Below are 7,453 nucleotides of genomic sequence, written 5' to 3' on the forward strand. Positions count from 1 at the left end.
CCTTGTGTGTCCCCTGTATTGAAATTTCGCCACCGACTTTCTGCGTCCTCCAAGAATCCTTTATGTTTCCGTCCTCTACGTATCCCACAAGCTTCCACCTTTTGAGTGCCCTTTGCATGCTGTCAAATAACAGTGCCCCACAGCCAGCTGCATGTAGAAAATGTCAGCCAGCTCCACAGTCACTGTTTCATGCTGCAGCTGTTTCTGTAAGAGCAAGCTGACGAAAATCACATGAATCACACGACTCTTGCAAACCTGACTATTTTATTCAGGTTGGATCCATACGTGCTGCTGCCGCCTGCCACACCAGGTGTCGCCTCATCTTTACCCCTCACAGGACGGGATAGCCACTGCCACGCTTGAACCTGAAATGACAAACGCATTGATCGCATATGAAGGGGTTTAAACAAACACGTCTCAAAAATTTGCTGGTTATGCTTATAAATATAAAGGAGTGTTCCCATACAAAACTGAACCAAGTATCCTGAAAGAGAAGGTATAACTTCTAGGTTGCAAAATTAGCCACAAAATTTAGACCACATAAATTAACTAATGAGCTTACGAACATCAAATATGACATACTGTTACATAGGCAACACAACCCAGAACTAAGTACTGTTTAGATTCATGGCCTCCTCATGACGGGCATTTATACAGCCTCGCAAGAACATTTGAGATGAGATTATTGCAGCAGCACTGTGGGAACAAAGCAATATGGGGGGGGGGAGGGGCAACATAAAATTGCATGAACATGCTAAGACAGGCATTGATCAGTCATCATCATGAGTAGTTGCTTGTGTCTACGCGTTCTTTGGAACCTATAAAGCCAGCAGTTTTATTGTGCATTTCGTTTACGAGACAGCACTTGCATTGTCTAGTTTGTTTGTCTGTGCTTGCTTACAAAAAGCAAAATGTACATCACCATGAACTGACCAACCTCTAGGTTGGCTCCTCACTTTTTATATTTCCTTGTGTCGATGGGTAGCAGACACGGGAACAGAAATAAAAAACAACCCTAGAAAAACGTGGTGGATAGCACACTTGCACCCATCATTGCACGCGTGCCACGTGGTCACTCATCCCAACAGATGTACAGTGCACGGAGTGACCCCCAAGCAGCGAAAGCTGGGCGTGGTCGCTCTGTACTTTGTGAAAATACAAGCTACTAGAAAGATTTGACAGATAGCACAAACAGTGCAGGTGCGCCAACTTTGCACCATGGCACGAATTTTTCAACGTACAACAGAAAACGCACCGGTATGTCAGTGACACCGTGGAGGAGAAATTCGAAGACAAACCAGGACATCAGTGACAGTGAAAGGGTTAAAGCGGTCGAATACAGCAAATTTAATTTCAGGGTTTATGCTTACCAGCAATGAGGAAAGCTACCGCAGTAACTTGAGCTGACTACTCTGTAACGTGCACTCAAATGCTAAAAACACACAAGCATTTTTGCATATGTTTGCACACAGAGCATTCATACTGTTTGGAAATAATGCAGGTTTTTCCTACTATAAACATCATAATATTGCCCCCAACCACGCCATTTGATTTGTTTACAAAATATTTTGTTACAAGCACCTGGCCACACCCTGCAATCTTATCCTTTTTTAAGGGAACCGTCTTTTTCCCCTTTTTCCTTTGTATGCTGCACCAGCAGTCCTGTTTGATATGGAAAGGGTGTTGCTTTGCGATCCCTATCCTAGCTTTTCCTGTTTTTTATTGAAAATGTTCTCGATCTAAATGAATGAGTGCAAAAGAAACCCTGCAGCATTCAATTCGCCAACACTCATCCATGCACGTCCCTTTGCTGACTCCTTCGAGGTTTGTGTTTTTTTATGTTTACTGCGGAGCACAAGTTTGCTCCGATAATCTATATTTTTACAAAAACCCTGCATTATCCGTGGCTACATAACAATATTCCAAACAAAGTCTGATACACAAACCAGAACCCCCCACAGCTCTTTCTTCAATTGCTGAGTACCCTTATACAATTGATTGATTGTAGGGTTTAACGCGCCGACGCAACGCAGGCGATGAGGTGCGCCGTAGTGGAGGGCTCCGGATTAATTTTGACCACCTGGGGATCTTTATCGTGCGCCGAAATATCGTATACACAGGCGTTTTTGCTTTTCGCCTCCATCAGAAAAGCAGCCGCCGCGGCCGGGAATCGAACCCGCGACCTCGTGCTCAGCAGCGCAACACCTTAGCCACTGAGCCACCGCGGCGGGTACCCTTCTACAATTAGGACCATCATTATATTTGCTAGAGTAAATAGCTGTTCGGGGGGGGGGGGGGGGGGGGGGGGGGGGGGCTACGATGGCCAGTGAGACTCATTACACTACATGAAACACAGTGGCAAAAAGGCACGCAATACACCCTTTTCACTGCTAGGCACAAGTTGCATCTAGGGCATTGAAGTGAATTCACCTAAATTCTATTTCTGGGTGCATGGAATTGTTTCACTCATGTAATGTAATCCATAATGACTTTTGAGTAGAAGTCTAAAGATCTAGTTCATCTGTAACAGGCGGTAAAAGAAAAATCCCCACACACTGTCTGTGGGCACCACGCAACTACCAGTGAACAAGGGTGACAAAGTCGTAATTAATTAATTCATGGAGCAAGGACGCAGCCCTGATGTGACAAAAAAAATAAGAAAGGTACCAGGAAGTTTCTCACCCTCATCGGTTCCTTATTTTTTGCCCCATCTCTGCAATGTTCTTATGTCTTAATATCACTAAGGTACCACAAGAATGCCACAATGGTTTTCTATGTTTTCATGTTCTCTCAGCCTTCAAAATCGAGATTTTCATGCATTTCACAGCCGTAATGAACTCCACTTACAGGTCGTGCAGGATAGATAGAAACAGGAGGCAGCCAATTCTTCTGGTAGCTCACAACGTACATCCTCCATGTCAAACACCTGGCCCTGTAAAAAATGGAAGTTCAAGTAGTAAACAAGCCGTAAATATGAGGTATAATGCCGTGAAATACTCGCTCTGACAGGACATGACAGAATTTGTTTTTTGTAGGTGCAAAAAAGGCACCTTCAGTTCTTTCAAGCTAAAAAATAAGTACAGTGCTCACTGATTGAAACGCAACACTGCGAGTGCGTGGCTGCCAATACATGCAGCGCCGTCCATGGACGCCGCTGTCGCTGACAGCGCACCGCTGTCGCTGCGGGGAACCACTGCCCCGCTTATTGGCAACCGGAAGCAGCAAGCTTATGGTCAAAACACTCTCATCCTCGTGGTATACCACAATGCAACACCTAGCTTCCACGGGCGGCGCTGCATGTAGCGCAGGCCACGCGCTTGCAGTGTCGCGTTTCAATCCGTGAGCACTGTACATACATGACAATCCTTACAAGGCTTTCAGCCATACTTTAAAGGAACAGAAGCATCCTTACACTGAATTAATGTTAAACTAAGCCTATTAAATATCCCTAGGTGGTAGAAATCTGTGGCCCCAGATTCCACTGTGCAAGCATATTCTCTGGTCCAGAGGGTGCGAAACGTGGTTACGGCTTTTAAAGGAGCCATGAAGAGAAAACACAAGTTTGGTTCATTCAAAGGATTCCGTTGCTAGAATCACGCTGACACCATTTTTAACATAAACTCCACTCAAATAAGCTACAAATTAGGAACAAAGGAAATGGCCATGCGACCCACTAGCTCATTTCCCGCAACAGAACCTATGTCATACCAGCCAGCTCTGCAGTTAGCGGAGGGCGGCAACAGCAAACGCGAATTAGGCAGAGGCTATAAGCTTGCCGAACGAACCATTTGCACTTAAATTTAGGGCACATTCTTTTTACAGTAGTAAGAATGGTGGGACCAACAGTAAAGGTTAGGAAAGCACACGTAAGCATAGAAGTACCGATGCGTACTGCTGTTGGTACTGCGCGCACTATGCTTGGTTTAGCTGCACAGGACTGCGGGGCTTTGGGGTTGTCTCGGACAATAATGGCCGGTTGACACAAGCAACGGTGTCTTACGTGACCATATTTGTGGAGCGAGCACTATGTTTCACGAAACGATTATTTTCTCGCTGAACAAAAATAAGCCACGTTTAAATACGGTAAAAACAAAACAAAAGCAGAAAGCGGCTTGCCACGGTATGGTGGCACCATCTAGGTTAAATAACGGTAAAGAAGGTTTCCCGATCGGCTGCAGAGCGGTCGGTTCCTGTGATGTCATTGCAGACCCTGAAAATGCACGATTTAGCGTGAAAACCAAAATTTTAGCTTAAATTAATGAATTTCTCAGTGAATAAAGCATCGTTTGCATTTGGACAAGTGCTGGGGGCACCATACCACACGAAATCTTTCGAATAACACAAACTTGTATTTTGTCTTCATGGCGCCATTAAAATTCTCTCTGAGGCACATGGTGAACGTCTCAGCGTGCCAATACCTCCAAGGGGTAGGCAAGTTGAAATGCTGACGAAACGAAAAAACAGGATGGTGAAGGAGCACGGTGGCAAGCCCACGCCCTGTTGAATCTTTTTCGCACCGTGATTGTATCCCCATCACATGCATATTTGTAAGAATCAACATGTTTAACCCATGCTCAACATGTTACGGTCAACACAATTTATGCAAGCCAGCTACAAATAATGTCACACCACACAAGAATTTCTGTCTGATCATGACGATGCTGGATGAGCTTAGGAAGGTGGAAAAATTTCTTGCATTAAAACAGTGAAAGCTGCCCTGTGACTGCACCAGCAATGCAGGCTGGAACAGCATGTTTTCAAGCTGCGACGTCTAAACAATTATCTGGTCAAATGTTCACTGCCTAAAGACCTTGTGCATGTGGTACTACTTATAAAGTTGCTAGCAATGCTTAAATGTTGAAAATTCAACGTATATGCAACTCTTACGTATTATAACTACAAATGTAACGCAGCCTCCTTGCATTTCTTTACCCGTAAACGAAAACTACCCGTTAGAACAATACTAAGCTGCCTACGTCCTGTAAAAAAATATACTGTGGGTCAACTGCCTCCTAAAAAAAAAAAAAAATCGGTGAGTGGGCGTTTTGTTTTACAACCATTAACGCAGTTTTATTTATTTTTTCATGCAACAAGCTTTAGCGTCGAATCCACCCAAGCCAAGCGGCGGCCGCTGGGCCGTCAGCATAATGTTTTCGTTGCCGGCAATGGCAAGGGGGTCGATCACTCACACAGCATACTGGCCGCCGCTCCTGGAAGCTCATTATGACCGCGCCGACGCAGCCGGTAATTTACAATAAAAGAAGCGCGGCGAGCCGAACACCAAGGAATATACTCAACACGTTTAACAAAACAGCACTGCGGCAACGCGTAATAAAATTTTAACATGCACCACGATAAACAATCACTTACGGCAGAACACGCAGCATTTTTCACACGTCGCGTCGACAGACTGGAACTTGCAGTAGAGACTCTTGATTCACGTAGGCACGCACAACTTGTCAGGTATTTTGTCAAATGGCGACCTCGATGTGCGTTTGCTACAGCAGCGCAGTACGGCGACGACACAGACGCTTTGCCAGCACTCACGATGTTTCAGGTGGCACAAGAGCACTAACACGTAATATTACGGCAGGAGGAGCACGTAGTAATTCACGTAACACCAGCAAATCGAAAACAAACCACCAAAACCACGCACAACGAACAAACCACGTCTTTTCTTGCGCACCGATAACAATGACTGCATATATGCTAGCCTAGACTAGACTTATTACTACAGTTGGCTATCTAGCAGTCATAGAGTTTTAGCAGTTACTTTCTTCCTTCATCATCACCCCTGAAGCAAACTAGGCAGACGCCATTATAGTATTTTGTTAAAGTTGATAATAGCAAACATATATATAATGGCAGTATATTTTCTTGATGCGAGCAACGTCTTTTGTTGTCGTAAGTTGTTGCTACTCAAAAGCGAATAAAAATGGATTAACAAACGAAGTTATTATCATCGTCATCTACATCTAGATTGACTGTTTTGTGTTTTGTTCAGCGTCCAAGCATTCACCAGTCACTGTTTGTGGGCTTTTCACAAACAGAACGGCCGGATAAAAAAAATTATTCCCCGCAGACATACGAAAACACACGCGCACACGCATACGCACACACACACACACACACGCGCGCGAGCGCGCGCACACACACACACACACACACACACACACACACACACACACACACACACACACACACACACACACACACACACACACACACACACACACACACACACACACACACACACACGCACGCACGCACACAAAAGCACCGTGCGTCAAATCCACGCAGGCAAACAATTCACTCAAATGGAGGCTTAGCAAGACTATGTGGGCTCAAGTATTTATACCTAGGTTTACAACCTAATCGTGTAGTGTTTTGGTGGCTTGGAGGTTAAGTACTCCCCTACTGATACAAAGGGCGGAGGTTCGAAACCCGCTCAGTGACCCTTTTTTTTTTTTTTAAACCGTGCCTTAATTAAAGTTTTTCTGCCTTAGGTTATATTTTGACATTGTTGTTGCTCTTGTTGCTCTCGTCTGGCTGTGTCCCTTTTTTTTCTGTCGCAATATATTTCTACCGCAAGCTCTGCTCCAAAAAACAGTACACCGCTCAGCGTTTAGTTGCAAGGATAAGCCATTTTACAACGACCCTGAAGGAAAGCACAGACTAGGACAATCGGAAGCCACTTTTAGGTTGTTTTTGTTTTCATTGCTTCGTTTTCTATTCGGCTTTTTGTGTTCTTTTTACTTTTTCTGGTCTGTATATTCTTCTCCCTCCCACTTTTTTTTCGTAATGGGAGGGACGAGGCACTTCGATCAGCCTCGTTCAATATGTATCCTTCTTACGCCACTGTTTCATACAAACGTACCAGTTGGTAATATTAATTCTGCGAATTTATCAGACCTCACTAGCACGAAATAACGTATACAGTGCTGCAGAATTTCCACAAACCATCGGCATTGTTTCTTACCATCTCTAGCCAAGCCAAAAAACTTAACCTTTCGAGTATAATTAAGGCTTACATGCTCGACTTTATGTTTACTAGAGGAAGCACAATCTTCAGAAAAAGAATGTAAGGCAACAAATAGTTATCCTTCCTCCCAGTGTCCTAGAGGCAACACAAAAGACATAAGTCAGTCTTTTGACTTCATTTTGCCTTCAGTACATACATAAGCAACAGCATTACGGCACAGAAGAATTAAGACAGCAAATTCAAGTTCTACGTTATAGCCTCTGTCCTAGAGGCAACACAGGGGAAACAGGCCAAAGTCTTTTGACTTCATTTAGCCTTGAGTACACACATGGGCAATAGCATTGCGGAACTCAGAAAGAGAAGAAAGCAAGTCATTTTTAAAGTTTTATACCTCTCATCCGAAATAAAATCTTCGAATAGAAATTTAAACTTTGTCTTTACCATAGTACATATAAAGGTAAAACATCATGG

The 7,453-nt window shown here is 44.0% G+C and overlaps 1 long non-coding RNA gene across 1 annotated transcript; it reads right to left on the bottom strand.

Moving 5' to 3' along the window:
• Nucleotides 1-245: 245 nt before the first annotated feature.
• On the bottom strand, nucleotides 246-5,716 carry LOC144174966 (uncharacterized). Its single transcript, XR_013323565.1, has 3 exons — nucleotides 5,371-5,716; nucleotides 2,848-2,932; nucleotides 246-365 (listed from the first exon to the last, which is right to left on the bottom strand). It is a non-coding gene; the product is annotated as an uncharacterized LOC144174966 (long non-coding RNA).
• Nucleotides 5,717-7,453: the final 1,737 nt, after the last annotated feature.

Source organism: Haemaphysalis longicornis, unplaced genomic scaffold (genome assembly GCF_048455015.1).
Source record: "Haemaphysalis longicornis isolate Haplotype H1 unplaced genomic scaffold, Haemaphysalis longicornis Haplotype H1 scaffold_3, whole genome shotgun sequence".
NCBI classification, from domain to species: Eukaryota; Metazoa; Arthropoda; class Arachnida; order Ixodida; family Ixodidae; genus Haemaphysalis; species Haemaphysalis longicornis.